Source organism: Echinops telfairi, unplaced genomic scaffold (assembly GCF_000313985.2).
Source record: "Echinops telfairi isolate 266 unplaced genomic scaffold, ASM31398v2 ScPeMD7_5;HRSCAF=22, whole genome shotgun sequence".
In the NCBI taxonomy this organism is placed as follows: Eukaryota; Metazoa; Chordata; class Mammalia; order Afrosoricida; family Tenrecidae; genus Echinops; species Echinops telfairi.
In genome coordinates, this window is record NW_022103901.1 from 3,446,260 (window position 1) to 3,464,276 (window position 18,017).

Consider the following 18,017-nt stretch of genomic DNA (forward strand, 5'->3'; position numbering starts at 1 on the left):
TGGTTCAGTTTTGGTCATATACACGTACACACGTTGCTTTTGTTGTTGGATCCATTCGGGCGATTCCCAACTCAGAATGATTGCACATGACAGAGCAGAACTACTTGTAGGGTTTCCCAGGCTGCATTCATTATGGAAGCAGATGCCAGCTCTTTCTTTTCAGGCTCGGTACATTCCACCTGCCAACCTTTTGGTTACTGCAGTAACTTGCAGTACTACCGGAGTTCCATAAGTGCTGGTTTTAGTGAAAAACCTATTTATCAAAGAAGCTGAGGCATCACTAACTGCAGAATCATTCATTCATTCACAACCCTGGAGTTCTCTGTGTGGGCCCGGGAAGTACCAGGGATCCTGTAAGAACCCAAAGTAGCCACATCCCTGGTGACAATGGTGAAGCTGCTTTTAGTAAGGAGAAGTGTTTGAGGCCCATGCAGGTCTGCCATCAGGAGCCCCGGTAAAAAGCGATGATTTAATAGACTACTTGAAGCTGCTAAAAAACAAGCACTGCTACAATTTAGGCAAAACCCAGTCTATGGCAGACCTTGGTGGCCATCGGGGGGGATTTTTAGAGCCTTGCTGGCAGTCTCGGCCTGGCCACACACCTGGCTTCTCCCAGCTGGGTCTCCAGTCACCGAGTTAACATACCCTCAAAGAGAGGTTCTGGATTTCCAGAAAAACCAAAGGCACACTTCCCCAACAGGGTGCAGTCCTGCACCTACAGACCTTATGATATTAACGGAGAGCTGACCAAGGTCTGAACTTGGACAAAACCCCAAGTCAAACTCATTGCCATGGAATCACAGGCCCCGTGGGTTTCTGAGACTAACTCTTTAGAGGAGTGGAAAGTCCCATCTTTCTCCTGAGGAGCATCTGGTGGTTTTGAACTTTGAACCTTACGGATCGCAGCCCAGCGTGTAACCACTACGCCACCAGGGCTCCCCAAACTTGGACAGTTCTGAATTAAAATCCAAAACTCCTTGTATTTACTGGGGAGGAACAAGTGTTTGTGAGTAAGACTGCAAAGTCATATGGAAGAAGGTGGCTGCCACTTCCTCCCAGTCCACACAGTTGTGTGTGACCTGGTTATGTGAGGGGGTCAAAAGGTTGAGATGCTAGCTCTGGCAGTCCACTAGCTCTGGCATCACGAGGCTTGTCCTAGTTTATTTCTTGCAGCTGTGACAAGTGGCCATGGGGCAGCCAGATTCTATTCTGTCCCAGGATGACAGTGTAGCCTTCCTCTTGGACATGACAGCCAGTCCCCAGCTTGGTCCTAGCTGCTCTGACAAAATAGTCTTGGGGCCAGTCACCTGCTAGACCAGCTGCTTGGTCCTGGCACGCAGTCTCATGTGGGTATAAGAATCACTGTGGTAGAGGTAGGGCCTGGAAGCTGCACGCAGACAAGCTTTTTGAGCTCTCCGGTTGTGTGGCCAGAACCCTTGTGAGATAATGCTTCCTGGGAGGACCTGGCTCCCCTCTATAACACACTTGACTCCTCCCTTCCGGAGACATGGCCCGTTTTCCCTGTATGCATTGTGGGCCAACCACTCTTCTCTTTGGGGAGCAAGTCTGAAAGAATGTCTTCAGGACATGGAGTCCTGAAGTGTTGGCTTTGGCTGAGGTCTGGTGACATTCTGCCTGCAGGAAAAGAGAGCAAGTCAGGCACTGGGCCCAAGACATGCTTGAGGCTGAAGGCTGCTGGAGCTCTGCCTCCACATGCATGTCTGCCCAGACTCCCTGGTTGGTGTTGAGGAGGCAACACTGCAGGGATGTCTTGCCCAGAAAGTGCTCCTAGTGTCAGGTTCAGTAAAGGAATTTGGTGCCAGTATTTCAGGGCCTTCTGTCAAGATGGCAGATAAGACTTCCCACAGGTTTATTACCTCATCTCCAAACGAGAAGTTTCTAGAAGTAAAACAGAGGTAGGCTGACTGACGCCTCCTCCTTATTTTTCTGAGCTGACTTTTCTCTTCGGGAGCAATTTATAAAACCTGACACAGAATGTCTGTCATTTTTGCAGTCCTAGAGTGATATGAGGTTATCTGGGGCTGTATTGATAAGCACTCAGCTGTTAACCCAAAGGTCAGCAGTTCAAACCCACTAGGTGCTCCCCAGGAGAAAGATGAGGCAGTCTGCTTTTGTAAAGATTCATAGCCTTGGAAACTACAGTTCTACCCTGTAGTATAGTGGCTATGAGCTGGAAGTGACAAGCTATGGAGTTTATTTGTTGGTTTACAGTGATATGCAGAGTCCAGGTGATGCAAACACAATGACCACACTGGAGGTTTCTAATGCGACAGTTTGAGTCCACCAGAGGTGCACCGGAGAAAGAAGACCTGGAGTTCTAGTCCAAAACCACCAGCCCTGTGGAGCACAGTGCCACACTGACACATGGGGCTGCAGTAAGCTGGAATCAACTGGAAGGCAACTGGTTTTACAGGGATAAAAATCTGAAAAAAGGAGCCCTGGTGTTGCAGTGGTTTAAGTGCTAGGCTGCTAATCACAGGTCAGCAGTTGAAACCCACCAGCTGTTCGATAGAAGGATGTAAACTGTTCTGTAAAGATTACAGCCTCGGAAATCCTGAGGCAGTTCTATCTACTCTGTCCACTATTCTGGGTCAGCAATGACTTGGTGGCAGTGGGTGATGAGTCCGAAGCGCTGTCTTGGGCTTGCGGGGTACTGAGAGAGGCAGGTAACAGGCTCACTACTGTGCTCCATTCAATCACCAGCTGGCACACTGGAGAGTCTTTGTTCAAATTGTGTTTATTATTAGTAGAATTGCAACACTCATGGAAGATAAAAATCTAAGTTAGCAGCAGCTTCCTGAAGCCACAAATGTCAGCTGAAACACAAGGAATGGAATCTCGGGGGTGACATCCAGGGGGAATGTATCACCACTATCTTTCTAGTCAAGCTGGGTTTAAGGCAGTTATTTATGGTGCACACACTTAGCTACGCCCAAAATTGGCAGAGTAAACCCACCCAGTGGTGCTGTGGATGAAAGGCCTGGCTTCCACCTACAGAAACTTCTGAAAAGATGACAGCCAAGAAAACCCAATGGTGCAGTTCTACTCTGTACCCACGGGGCCCCCGGGAAGTCAAAGTTGACTCAATGGACACAGGTTTATTTATGCTGGAGAGACCATAGCTTACATATAGTTATAAAGTTGGTAGAGATACTGTACCTTTCTATTATCCTACTTGATGTTGATTAGACAATGAGGCGGAGAGCAGGTTCTTGGAAGAAGTTGGGGTGGGGGCAGCACTCAACCAGACAGGGAGGGAGCTTGCTTCCTTCTGGAATCACATATCCCTGATACATGTGCTTATTGCTTTTAGTCTGGCTCTTTCTCTCGACTGGCTTTCCTCTTTCCTTCCTGACTGGCTTTCTGAGGCCAGGAGCCCCATAGGCCTGCCTTTTTCTGCCTATCGGCCTTGGGCCCTTCTGTAAGGCAGGTTCTAGTTCATCTTGCTGTCCCCGGGGCAGACCCACAGCTGTTTTTTGGAGAAAGGTTTTACAACTCACCACTCTGGGGACACAGACCAGCGATAAATGCGACATAAGGGAAGTCAGTTTCCAGACACTTTGTTTTTTAACTAAAAGCCATGGCTTCCAGCTGGGGTTGGGGTACACCTCTGTGATGCTCATGAAAAGTCCCACTGGATTTCCTTTCCCATTTGTTTCAAAGCTCTTCACTCACCCACCAGCTGTCCCTACTTCCTCTGACCAGAACACAGACTGTGAAACGTGGCAAAAGGAACGCTGGTGGCTCAAGACAGCCAGGGTCCTAGTTCCTGCTCAATTTCCCATACAAGAGCTCACCAAGGCAGAGCATGGATTAAATGAGAAAACATCTCCAGGCTGTCCTGGCTGCATCTCATCAGTCCACAACTGCACCGAGCCACAAATCCCTGGGCTCTGGCTTATACACTTCCAAGTCTCCACCTATTTGCTGATAAAGTTTGCAGGTCGGTCTATTTTGACATTCTCTGGGGCCCAAGTCCCTGGTTGGACTACAGAAAGCCACAAAACTCTGTTTTCACAGCAAGGACCTCCTTCTCTACCAGTGACAATTGAAGGAGAGTGAAAACAAACAAGCCTTGAGGTCGCTCTGCCTCAGTGTCCCCCTTAAAGCCAGACGTCCCTCATTCTGAGACACGCCCACTTTATGAACCATGTCCAGGACTTGGCTGTAAATGACTTCCCTCAAAGAGCTTAGGCTCTCCTGAGTTCTTTGGCGAGTGAGCTAACAACATCCCACCCACCACTTCAGAAGTCAAGAGCAGAGCAAAGGTAAAGGAAAAAAAGGACCATGGCTGCTTCTGAGCCCTGCTGTCCACCTCAGAATTTCATCACCCTGTTCTGGTGATGACTAAGGCAGTGTCACAACATGCTGCTGCTTAATGCCTACCAAATAGGCAGAGAACAGAGAGGTGACGCCCCCCCCCCCCCCCCCCCACCGCGACACTCCCATCACTCTGGTGCTTGAAGGAAGGCCCTTCTCCTCCACCCTGGTTGGGAGGACAGAGGTGACACCACCCCTCCTCACCAATGCTGTTGTTTTAAAGTAAGAGGATAGAATATGTGAAAACACTTAAGTCTTGCGCGTAGTTTTTATAATCAAAATAGTAGAAGTCTGGAGACTTTTAATAATTCTTCCTGAGTTCAAGCTGGGACATGACTACAGTTGGTGTCAAGTGATCATACTTGTTCCAACTTTGGCACCCATCATCAAAACTGGCACCTGCCAGTTCAGGCATAAATTTTCCGGAGTTGTAGAATCTCTTTCCCATAATGCCAGCCAAGGTCCTAGAAGTAGCTAGGAAAACCCAAACATTACTGGGATTCTGAGAGAGCTGACAAGCACCCAGGCCTGCTAACCCCCCCCCCCCCACCCCCCGGCGAAGAGAAGTCCAACAGTGAGGGACAGGACACTAACTGCTTTTGTGTAGCCAAAGCCAAACCAATGCAGGGACACTAATGAGCTGGGCTGCTTCTCCATGGCTCTCTTCCCTCTGTTCAACTGCAAAGACATGTCACCTGCACCCGAACTGGTTTCCCAAGGTCAGCTCTGATGGACAAACGAACAGAGCTGGGGACCTAATTTTAGGTGCTCTGGCACCATTTTCCCAACAGAACCAGACATGCTGAGAAAGAGACCTCACTTGTTAGTGGTCTACAATGAGCAGCATGCTTCGAATCATCCTCAGACATATCAGGGGCAAATGTTACCAGTTGCTATTCTTTGGGGAACAGATGGAAACTATGCTGTAGAAAATATGACCACGTTTAAGAAAACCAAGGCCTTCCATCCCGTCTTCTCGGAAGGCAGACACCACCAGTGATGTAGAAGAAGGTCCTGTCCTTGCAATTCATTCATTTGCGCATGCAAACACTCCTGCCAAGACTTGGGAGCATCCTTCTGTTTCTGCTCGAGGGGTGCTAACCAGGAAGCCCCCCCTCAAGGGTCTCCAGTGCCTTGTGTGCACATGGTAGGCACTTCCAGAACCAGGCTCTGGAGACAGTAGCAGCACAAGTGAGGTAGAGAAATGCCAGCAGGTGCAACTGGTCCTTCAAGTATCTGGAGGGCACTGGGCGCAGCCAGAGGCTCACAGGAATCAAGGGGCCATACCTGTCCTGGAGGTTCCCAGGGATCATTCAGAGAGCCGAGATATACCTGCTCTCTATGGCAGCCATGATCCAAAGTGAGTAGAATTGTCCCCAACCAGCAGCCACCCAGGTGGGGACAGAAGGATTGCTTCCCAGGGAGGCTTCTACGATCTTTTGTGGGATCCATAGGAGACAGGTGAAGGGAGACAGACCACAGCCCAAGCCAGGTCTCAGTGGTGTCCCACAGCCTGGAGTGAGCATCAGGGCTGGTACATGGCTCTGGTGACAACATCGAGCTTTACCTACAACCATAGGGGCACTCTCCCAGTTTTTAATGAGAAGGCTCATTTTTCAAGGTGAAATAATGGCCTGGAAAAGAAGTGGTTACTTGGGACCATGTCAATGAGGTATTGAGTGTGGCAGGCCTGTTGGTGCTAGGGAACAGGCCAAGGACGACAGAAAGCACCACCCCAACCATGGAGGGGAGACCATCTCTGCCGAGTCTTCTCCTGCCAGGCCCATGCTTATAAACAGAGGCACATATCGGCACTGAGCAAAGTGAGTGAGAATGCTGGCTCTCACTGCCACAGAGTCAATGCTAACTCATTGCAACCCCTGTGGGTTTCCAAGACTGTAACTGTTTATGGGACAAAAAAGCCCAGCCTTTCTCCCTAAGAGCTATGGGTGGTTTCAAATTGCTGACCATGTAAATCACAGTCCAATGTATAACCGCAACAACACGGTAGCAGGTGCAAAACCACCCATGACCTGGAGGTGAGACAAGTGAGCTTGGAGCTGTCTGTGCTCAAAGGCAGAGCTGGGGGCTGTGTCCTGGGGTCCCCTATCCTGCCCCCCAATGTCCCTGCAGACACAGCACTGCCCCTCCGAGCCCTCCAGTGCTCTGAGAGGACAAGCTTTGGCCAAGAGTGTGGATTTTGCCCTCAGGAAAGAGTGACCTCAGGTCAAAACAATGGGTCCCCTACACTCGACTCATATGGAGAGCACACTTCAGCGCCACCACAGGAGGGCAAAGGAGAGCAGCTGGGACTCCTCCATCTGGGTTGGAAGCACTTCCTTCGAACTATTGTCCTCACTGCCATTTTCAGGCTGATCTTGGGTGGGTCCAGACCAGGTGTGTCCAGCTGGTGCCAGCAAAGGCTGGACACCATTCATCCAAGGTCCACCAATTGGCAGGGGGGGGCAATGGTTTCTTTGTAAGGAGATAAAGAAAAAGCAGATAAACCACCATGACTACTGACTTGAGGTTAGTCAATAAAAGGCCACACGCACAGGCCACAGGCCATGTATGCAGGAACCACTCACCTTTTTAGGGCACTGTGATGTAGAGCTTGTAATATAGAAGGTAGAAATGACTTTATGGACAGAGTGTAGGTTTCACAGAAGACACACATCCTTCAGCTGACCACTTGTGCCCATCTGGTTTCAGAACACTGCAGGCCAGACAGGCCATGCTGCCCCTCAAGGACTCACTCAATGCTGGAGGTGGAGCTAACGAGATACCTCAGTACTCTGGCTTCCCTGCTAGCTTCCCACATGCTTACTATAAAGGAGGGAAAAAGGGAACTCTAGAGGGATACACCCTGACAACGATTCTGGTGCCACTCCTCCAACTGCTAGATGCCATCAAGTCTAGTTCCCCTCACAGGAGTCCCACCTATGTGCAGAGTAGAACTGCCCTATGGGATTTTCAAGCGGACTCTTCTGGAAACAGGTCACCAGGGTCGTCTTTTGCGTGAGTCCCACCAAGCTTTCAGCTAGTTGAGAGCAGAAGCACTGTCTCCCCACTACCCTACTCTGACTCCTTGGGTAGATGGCCATCACTTACAAGGTCCACTCTAGTACTTATTACAGACTCCCTCCCTCCCCACAGCATAATCCCACCCTCTCACCTCTCCTCAGCTTTTAACCAAAGCAAAAGTACGTAGCATCCTATCAGATAGTCACCAACCTTTGCAGCTGTAACCGAATCTCTGGCACATTGCCTCATCCTCTCAACTCAGAGAGGAATACCTGCACCCAGGAACAGAAGCAGAGGGCCACGTGTCAGGGAACTCTGCGGAGCTCCAGAGCCATGTCATCTGTGAAGCTGGGTGGCCCTCTGCTGGCTGCCTGCTGTAACTGCGGCTCCACCTAGCCCCAGTGGAAACTCAACTGATAGAACTTACAAACACCCAAATGCTGGGAAAGAACCAATATTACTCTCTGCAAGTGGGGGTGCCAAACACAAATCTCTCATTCACACTCCTACATAGGGTCTTTAAAACACAGAAGCTGAAGGCAACAGACACACACCATCAAGGGCGGGTGGTGATGCCCTGGGATCACACTCAGGTGGAAAAGACAGATACAAATCATGGGGGCTGGGCAGGTCTGAGTGTACCACCTCTGCTAATTGCTCAACATTGACCGGGCTGTGGCTTCCCCCCTCTCCCACTGTATTTTCCTTCTATACAGGGGGTGTCAACAGGGACGGAGTGAAGGAGATGACTCCTTATGATCAGGCTGTGAGGTGCTGGTGTCCACAGTTTCTCATACCAGCTCAGCAGGGAGGAGAGTAAGAGAGGCTTCTGCCAGCTTAAAGGCAAAGGGGATCGGAGAACCAGGCGTGATGAATGTGGAAGAGCAGGTCACGGGGGCCTACAGTGCAGGAGGAAGCACCAGTTACGAGGTCGCTGAGCTCACATAGCTGCTTGGCTGCTGCCCACAACCGTGATCATATGAAAGACCAGAAATGGCCCTTCATAAAGCACAGGAGCCACTATGTCTAGCACAAAGAAGTAAAACCACTCAAGAGCAGGAGAGGCGAGGGAGAGTGGTGAACAATAACCATCAGTACTTGCGGACTCAACACCAGAGGCACCCTAGGCCACCGGTCAGATCTGCTACGCAAGCCCTCTTCAAGTTTTAAAAAGCAAGATGTCACTTTGAGAACTAAGGTGCACTGACCAAAGTCATGGCATTTTTAAGTGCCTCATATTCATGCAAGAATTCATGAATTCTTTTTCACTGGATAGTGAGTAAGAAAAGACCAACGAAGACTTAATGCCTTTGATGGTGCTGGTAAAGAATGTTAACTATACCATGGCCTGACTGCTGAAGAGAGAACAAATCTTGAAAGAAGTACAGCCAGGATTGCGTCTTAGACATAAGGATGGATGAGACTTTGTCTCACTTACTTTGGGCATGTAACAGGAGTAATCGGTCTCTGGAAAAGTAGAGTCAGTAGTGACAAGAAGGAGACCCTGAAGGAGATGGACTGACACAATGGCGGCAAACATAAGCTCAAATACAGCAACAACTGTGTGATGATGCAGGACTGTGCAGTGTTTTGTTTTAGTGTCATTTTGAGTTGTCGCTGACTCAATGGCACTTGACAACAAACAGTCTTCACAATAAAGCTCTACGGAGGGTGGTGCTCTTATCCACCCCATTTTTACAGATGGGAAAATCGAAGCTGCAACATGCTTGTATAAGGTCACACAGGGAGGAAGGAAATGGTGGAGTTTGGAAGCAGAACTGGCAGTGTGGTTCCATCAAGCCTTGCTAAGAGCACTGAGCTGAGGGTCTGCTGGCCAACCTCCTACCCCTCTTCCCCTGCTCTCCCAAAGGGTATGTTGTGAGGAGGCAATGGCAGCGTGTCGGAACCTAGAGACACTGAATGAGAACTTCGGGGAAGGCTCTCAGGAGTGGGAGCTGACCAGACAGCCCAGCCTGTGTGCCTGTCTCCACGTGTCTAAGCATTCACAGACACAATTATCAGATAAGGCCAAAGTTCCAGGTGCTATGGCAACAGACCACAAAATCCAAACCACTAAGACAAGGGAGCGAAAGGACATTCTTATATTGCACTCTTTGCCACTGGAATGTGCCAGGTAGTAGCACTCACTAATGAACACTCGCACGCGCGTGCGCGCACACACACACACACACAGTCACACAGTCTTAGGGAATGCCAGTGGAATGTGCCAGGTAGTAAACAGTGTGCACTCACTAACGAACGAACACACACACACACACACACACACACACACACACACACACACGTCTTAGGGAATGTCTTTGTGGGGTACAACCAGACCAGCACACTGGCATTAGGCTCTCAGTGATCCTTGAGCTGTCTGTGTCAGAGCTATTCTACACCCCATAAGGGCTTTGTGGTCTCTGCCCAGAATCATCTTCTGAATGAGGTTGAGCCAATCGTCCCCTTTTTACTAACCTGTATGGACTTCCCATTGCTATGGGTAGAAGTGCAAATTCTTTAGCATTAAGGGCCCATATTTTCACAGCCTGGCTCCAAAACCCCAGCCTCCCCACCTTTTGGTGTTGTCTTTTCAAACACCATGCTCCTCTGGCACAATACAAAAGCCCCTTCAGTGAGGTTCCCTGCACTTTACCTGAGCACACACCTCTTTGCCATTACATCATGTGGTCTACTTCCTCTCACAGCCAGTAGCTCCTCCACAGCTTTCAGCTCTCCCCAAGCTGCTCTTAGGTGTTATGGAGTGATTCCAACCCATGTGGCAATACAGTTTCCGCCATGGATTTTCGAGGCTGTATTTTTTATGGTAGTAGATCAGGACTTTTCTCTCACAGAGCCACTGGGTAGATTTGAACCACCAACTGGTGGGTGAGCAGCCAGAGGCTTAATCATTTGCACCACCAGGGCTTCTTGATTGCCAGCTTGTATGAATCAACATTTCTACTTGGATGTGCCAAGAGCGCATGCATGCCTGCATGTCTGGGCTCACTTCGGACTCTCACCTCCACCTCCACCTCCACCTCCACCCCTGCCCCTGCCCCTGCAAGCTGGGTTTAGTCTCCACCACCATTCACCAGCCGCTCAGGTCCAGACCCCTAGATGTTTCCTCCTGTGTCCCCATTGATCTCTTCCCAAACACAGTTCAAGTCCTTTCCTTCTTGTTCACCAACTCTGGTCCAGAGCACAGAAAGCACTTTAGATGTGGTCCTCTACCATCCCTCCCAGTCCCTGTGTCATCTTGTCTCTCTCAGCTCCATATGCCCGTGGATCACAGGGTAACACTGCCCACCATCTTCTCACTCAGGCTTTGGCTCAAAAACTTCTGAGACCTTCCCACTTTCTCTCCCCTACATCAGGCACTTACTTCTTCACTAAGATTGTGGGTAACACCAAAATTATGAGCAGTGAGAGGCGCCAAAGAGCAAGCCCAACTGTCACCAGAGCTCTAAATGTGTCTTGCCATAACAGAGTTCACAAAGATCATCTTCTACACCCTTGTTTGGCAAGTAGCATATGGACTTTAAAAATTTGTGAGCAGCCATCTAAGATACCTACCGATGTCCATTCATACATGGAGCAAAAAGAATGTACCAACTCCAACGTTAAAAGAAGAAACAAAGTCACAGTTGACATGAACTCAGCCTCTTCTAATCTAGATGCTCCCCAGCTATTACCGCTGACCATTCTGACTGGGGACAGGTACCAGATAAAATAGCTATCAGACAGTGTCACCTATGAAAAATGTGCCCCCTTAAACAATGAATTATATGAAACCAAACATCAACATTGCCTCAAAAACAAGGTGAGAAAGAAGGAAAGCTAGATTAATGTAAACAGAACCAAAATAATAGCAAAAATGTGAGTACAGACTCAAGTGTAAAAATTGAAACCAATGACAGGGAACAATTTATATAAAGATTACTCTGTGAAGCTCACGCTCCCAGCACGATCACTGAAGACAAAATGGGGGCATAAGCAAATGTAGTGAAGACAGCTGATGGAGCCCACTATCAAAAGATAGAATGTTCGGGGTCTTAAAGACTTGAAGTTAAACAAGCAGTCATCTAGCAGAGAAGCAACAAGCCCACATGGAAGTAGCACACCAGCCCATGCGTTGAGGTGTTGATGTGATCAGGTAACAGGCACAGAAGACCCAAAAACATATCGCTGAGAATGAGGAGGGTTGGAGCAGAGACCCCAAACTCATCTGTAGATGATGGGACATCACCTCTCAGAAAGGTCACAAGGACAGGATGAGTCAACTAGGGTGCAGTATAGCACCAATAAAACACACACTATTCCTCTGGTTCTTTGAGGATTCCTTACCTGCCACTATCATGACCCCAGTTCTACCTTTCAGTTCTGGCTAAACCAGAGCATGCATATTGGTACAGATAAGAGCTCACGACACACATGATCCAGGTCAGATAAACCCCTCAGGTACAGAAATAGGAGAAGTAATACCGAAAGCGTAAGGGGAAGGTGTGGAGAGGGGAACCGATCACAATGATTGACACATAACCGGCCCCCAGGGGGACGAACAACAGAAACTGGGGGAAGGGAGACCGGTCAGTGTTAAGATATGAAAATAATAATAATTTATAATTTATCAAGGGGTCACCAGGGTGCAAGGGTGGGAGGGAGAAAAAACAAGAGGAGCTGATACCAAGGGCTCACATAAAAAAGTAAACAGTTTATAAAATAATGATGGCAACATATGTACAACTATGCTTGATACAATTGATGTACGGATTGTTATAAGAGCTGTTAGAGACCCTAATAAAATGATCTTAAAAAAAGTTACTAAAGGGGACTCCAATTTGCTATGTAAATTCTCACCTGAAACATAATCTAAAACACAAACTACCCTACAGGACCAGTGGTGTGAATGGCGAGGCAGGGAGGGTGAAGGGAGAATGGGTAGGAAGGAGGGAACCGATTGCAAGGAACTATATGTGACCTCCTCCCTGGAGGACAGACAACCAAAAGGTGGGTAAAGGGAGACGTCGGATAGGGCAAGATATGACAAAATACCAGTTTATAAACTATCAAGGGCTCATGAGGGAGGGGGGAGCGGGGAGGGAGGGGAAAAATGAGAACCTAATATCGGGGGTTTAAGTGGAGAGAAAATGATTTGAGAATGATGTACAAATGCACTTTACACAATTGATGTGTGTATGGATTGCAATAACAGTTGTATGAGCCCCTAATAAAATGTTTAAAAAATTTTTTAATTAAAAAGAAATTCCACTTTAAAAATAAATAAATACATACATCTTCTTCAAGAAGAATGAACAAAAATAAAATAAAAAAACCCACAAAAAACCCCACAAACTGTAGGAAATTTATCTTTCCTGGTTTAAGAAACCCATTTTTTTAATGATCTGAGGTCAGAATCCGAACTTGAATTCTGGGGCATGTTAGGGGGGAAATGCTAGCTAGCTACCTCTAACTTTACTCTGAAAGAATAGCATCATCCTTTGCTTCAAACATGTGTCCCGCTTGATGTCCACATAGGAAAGACCCTAGATGAGCAGGTCTCCTTGTTCTGAAGTTCAGACTTTTCTCAGAGTCTCATGGCTCAGGCAGAGCCTGGACAGTTGTCTGCTCTAGTTAACTCTTTGAGCATTTCAAGGAGGTCAGATCTCAACCAGTTTCTGTCTGGTGTGTTGGCCCAAGGCTTTAGATCACAACATACCACATGCTAAAGAGCCCTGGTGGCACAATGGGTTGAGCATTGAGCCAATGATGGAAAGGCCAGCAGTTAGAAAGCACCAACTTCTCGATGTAAGTAAGATGTGCCAGTCCACTTACTTCCTTAAAGATTTATTGCTTCGGAATTCTTATGGGGCTGGTCTGCTCTGTCCCTGAGGGTTGGTGTGAGTTGGAATCAACTGGAAGGCAGGGGTGTTGCTACCACAAATAGCAGTGGTATCTGCCAGCATGGCTTCAAACCAAGCCCCACCTCCTCCCTGTCCTGTCAAAGATGGGGAAACAAATTCAGAGAGGAAGGGAAGAGGCCTGCTCACAAAGCAGTTCAGAGCACAGACACACCTGAGTGGCTTCAAAGGATGGTGGTGATTCATCACCAGGGAGTATCTGCAGAACGTGTGCAGGGACCAAACCTACTGGACAGCAGCACCATGATGAAGACAGACAGACAGACAGATACACACACACACACACACACACACACACACACACACACACACACGACAGACATTTGTCATCTGGTTCTACTCACACTGCTTATTCACATGGTGGTTGCTCCCTTCCTCTGTGGCACTGACAGTGGAGATGTGCCTGCCCAAATTGTGGCTCAGCAGAGGACACTGGCCCAATGGGGTGCTGTGCTGCCAGAACAAACCCTGTTTGGTTTCCTCAATGGCAAAACTCATCACTAGTAGTCTGTATGACCTGTGTGGTGGCCCTATCAGCTTCTGCTTAGATCAGAACTCATAACATGCTGGCCCTGTGCCCTCTTCCTCAGAGCCTTGGTGGCCTTGTTAGGAAGGTGAGCAGACAGATGCTGGGAGGAGAGCAGGTGTTAGGGGGCTTTGCCCAGCACACAGTAGGTTGTCAATAAATCACACAAGCATGGGGGGGGCAGCAAGAGGGAGTGCTGAGAGTGTCTTTGGATAAAGTCCTTCAAATGCTCACAATAAATGGAACAGTTTCCTGCCCCGCCCTCTGGCCACACCACAGAGAGCAGCATGCAGGCTCTGTGGGGGTAGGGCTGGCTAGCTTTAAGGAAGAAAGCTAACATCATGGTATGATAGTTCCATATGGTGAGCAAGCCAGTCAGGAAGAGACTATGTGAGAGACTGGCTACAAGCGGAGAGTCAAGCATGGCCATAACTAAGCACAGGGGATGGCTGGGCTGCCTAGGTAAAATGTGGGACCTTGTCATTAAGGAAAAACTCAGAAAGACTCCTGAGGTTCAAACGCTCATGAGCCTTGTTTTACCCGATATGCCTCAGCACCCATCATCCTGCTGGGTGTGGAAGCCAACATCACCCAGAGTTACCTGAATCTCCCAAGAACACTCTGGCTATAGTACCTGTGCCCTTGTAGTAGGGCAGAGGGAGAGACCTTGCCAACAGTGAGGACACTCAGCAGGTGTGGCTCCTTTATCGTTAAGGCACCCTACAAATGGGGGAAAAGTCAGACTGGATACTTTTCCTTTTGTACAGTTCTCTGTACAAAAAAAAAAGATGAGCCTTTTGATTTGAGGCAGATAAAGGAGAGGCCCAGGGAAACACTTTGCTTGCTGAAGGTGAAGACTAGAAGCAGCTCCCGATGAAGATCAAAGACTAAAGCCTTCAGTATGGATTGCAACACAACAGAAAGAAACTGAAAATCCTCACAAACTGGACCAATAAAAGCGTCATGAAAAATAAAGAAAAGATCAAAGTCACCAAGGATTTCATTTTACCTGGATCCACAATCAAACAGATTGCACTGGGCAACTCTGAGGCCAAAGACCTCCTTTAAAGTGTTAAACAGTGAAACAGCGAAGATGTCGCTTGTGGACTAACATACACCTGCCCCAAGCCATGCTAATTTCAATCACCTCATGTGAAAGCTGCACAATGAACAGGAAGACTAAAAAATCATGGTGTTGGCAACAAGCACTGAAAAATAAACAGAATGACTATCAGGATGGAGTAGGATCAGGCAGTGTTTCACCCTGTTGTACGTGGGGTCACAAAGGGTCAGACGACAAGCTCTTTGGTGGACCTCTGCCTAGCCCTCTTTCCACATAGGTCATCAACAACTGAAGGCCCCGGGGTGCCAGAGTGGATTTCAAAGTCTGGGAGAGCAGGGCAGTAACAAGTGTTCTGACCTGGTATTCTCCTGGACACCAGGGGATGCATACCACAACATGATCGTCAGAACCAATGGAAAATAAGGTGAATCTGCATAGAACTGTGCTCCCCAGTGTTTCCCAAGCTTGGCCTTCTGCAAATAGATCACTGGGCCTTTCTTCTGAGGCACCTCTGGGTGGATTTGATCCTCAAACCTTCTAGTTAGCAGCTGAACGCTTCGCCATTTGTGCTACCCAGGACTCCTGAATCTCTCAAAAGCTAACTGTATTCTGTTCCTCTTCCCATCAAAGCTGGCCAGATACAGTGTAAGCTATAAACGAGAAGGCAGGAGGCAGAGTCAGGAAGTAAGCAAAAAGTCTAGTGGTGACCTTGACATCAGTCCAGGGCCAGCCTCTCTCCTCTGGTACCTACGTCCAAACTGGCACGTCCACCACACCAAGGCAAGGCTGCCAATGCTTGTCTCACGAGTAATTAAATCAAATTAATCTTGGGGAAAGAGCTTTATTATATTCAAAGCTCCATTAATCCTGATGCCTCGTAATTAAATATGTATGTTAAGGCAGCTTGGAAAAAACAAAACATTTTCTAGATGTGAATTCTTTACATTCACTGTGTGATAATGCAAATCTCAGGACTGACCTTGTAAAAGGATGGAAAACTATGCAAAACATTCCATAAAGTGCACGCTGTAAAAGCCCAGCAGAAAGAATGCAGATACAATCTCTGCCAAGACTGAGCTTCAAAAGACCATGCCTGGGCAAATATCTTCACCTTTCTGGCTCTGGACAACCTCACCAACTCTCAGGGTCCTGTGTGTGAGTGTATCTTGGGGGGGGGGGGGGGCCGGAAGAGGTGAAGCCCTCACACATCTTAGAAAAGTCCTTTGCATTTCTTGGCCTGGGGTCCTCTCTACCATTTCCCTGTTCACTCACATTATCTGTCTAGCACCCTCACAGGGATCACTGTCTCTGGTCATCAGCCATTAGACCGATCACCTTGATATATTGGGTGTCTTGGGAAGGCATCTAACCTCCCACTTCGAATAGCCAGAGAGTATTATGGAAAAGAATGAAAGGTGACAGAAAACCTGGAGGAAGTAGGAAGAGGGTTGCTACATGGTGGGGGTGGCAGCCAATGACACAAAACAAAATGTGAATGGAAAACCAATTTTCTCTGCAAACTTTCACCCAAATAATCTTAATAAACACCAATAAGCTGCTTCTTAAGATAGCTATGTACTGCTTTTCTAATGGAAATAGATTTATAAACTATAGATTACATAGATAGGAGGAAACAGTGGTGTTTACTTTAAACACTCGTCCTTCTGCTGAGGAAAGTCAGATTGGGAACCTGTCGGCAGTCAGGTTCAGAGTCCGCAGGTTTTCAGCTTTCTGATGATGTACTTTTGGACCAAACCATCAACACCTTCAGAAAAAACTGTCCCACATCAACCAAATGTGCTCAGATGGTTTGGCTCTATTAAAACTGTAACTGTAATGACTAATTATTATTATTTTTTTAAATTAATCGATCATCTTATTGGGAGCTCTTACAGCTCTCATAATAATCCATACATCAGTTGTATCAAACACATTTGTGCATATGTTGCGATCATCATTTCCAAAACATTCTTTCTGCTTGAGCCCCTGGTGTCAGGTATAACTGCTAATTCTTAAAAACAAACAAAAACTAAGCTGTGCTAGGACAACTTGTCTACAGAGCTTTCACCTACAGAAGGCCTTAGAAGATCAAAACAGAAACTCTTTGACTATTCCAACTGGATTCATTACCACTGTCACTATTTGTCACAGTGTAACAACAGGTTCAAAATCAAGACCCAGAAATGAATGGGAGCATGTGGTGTCCCTTAGAAAACAAAGAAAGTGTCCCGTTAACCCTAACTCTCACATGAAGGCAATGAAGGAGCTGTCCGTGGGCAGTGTGGACCTAGATGACATCTTGGGTTTCTTCTAGGTCCAGAAGTTGGTGACAAAGCTCCTCTCACTCCGAGACAAGTAGATGTCATTCTAGAGGGAACCAAATGACCCAGAGACCCCATTCCAAATCCTCTGTTATCAGATGAGGATATTCATCTTTTGTTTACTTCCAATGATCAGGGGTACAGCCTCTAAAGGAGTTCACCCTAAACCCACAAGGATTTTTATAAGCTCACGACATTGTCTCAGAGTTCGGCATGCATCCTCAGAATGCATGTAGTCACACCGGTTTATACAAGAGAAAACGGCATTACTGAAACATTAAAGGACTTAGGTAGGTTACAGAGGCTAAGTCCCAAATTATTATTGTTGCGCCCCAGTTAACATCCCGGCATACTCTGCTCTGTTTTCCAACTAGAAAAGAAACAGCTGACCTGACACTTCTTGATGGAGGACCCTGGTTTAAGATGAAGCTGGGAATCCACACAAAACGAAGAAGCACATCCCATGAGTCAAGTATTTGTGATCTGTATATTGACTCCACTACCCATGGAAAAGACCTAGCACACTTATTTTAGTTGTTGAAGGTTTTGTCAAATGCATTTCACTTGCTCCTGTGCCTGTGTGCCTTCTAGACTCAGACCTGCCACCCAGGCTCTTGTGGGCTACAGTTTCTGTGGGAGCAGACTGCTGAGTTTCTTCCCCTAGAGCAGCTAGGTGGGCTTAAAGAAATGACCGCTCTGTTAGCAGCCGCGTAATATCAGGGCTCCCTGAATTTACTTCATTCTTTACAATTACAAATAAGATTTATGACAGAGCGCCTGGTCTACCACACTGGATTCTATCACCAGCTACATTTCCAAAC

General features: G+C 47.6%; 1 protein-coding gene and 1 pseudogene across 3 annotated transcripts in view; both read right to left on the reverse strand.

Annotated features, from left to right (window-relative positions):
• The window catches only part of RNF216 (ring finger protein 216), a 125,413-nt gene that overhangs the window by 40,985 nt on the left and 66,411 nt on the right, over positions 1–18,017 (reverse strand). The window lies entirely within an intron of this gene.
• On the reverse strand, positions 4,690–4,998 carry LOC115873126 (annotated as a pseudogene).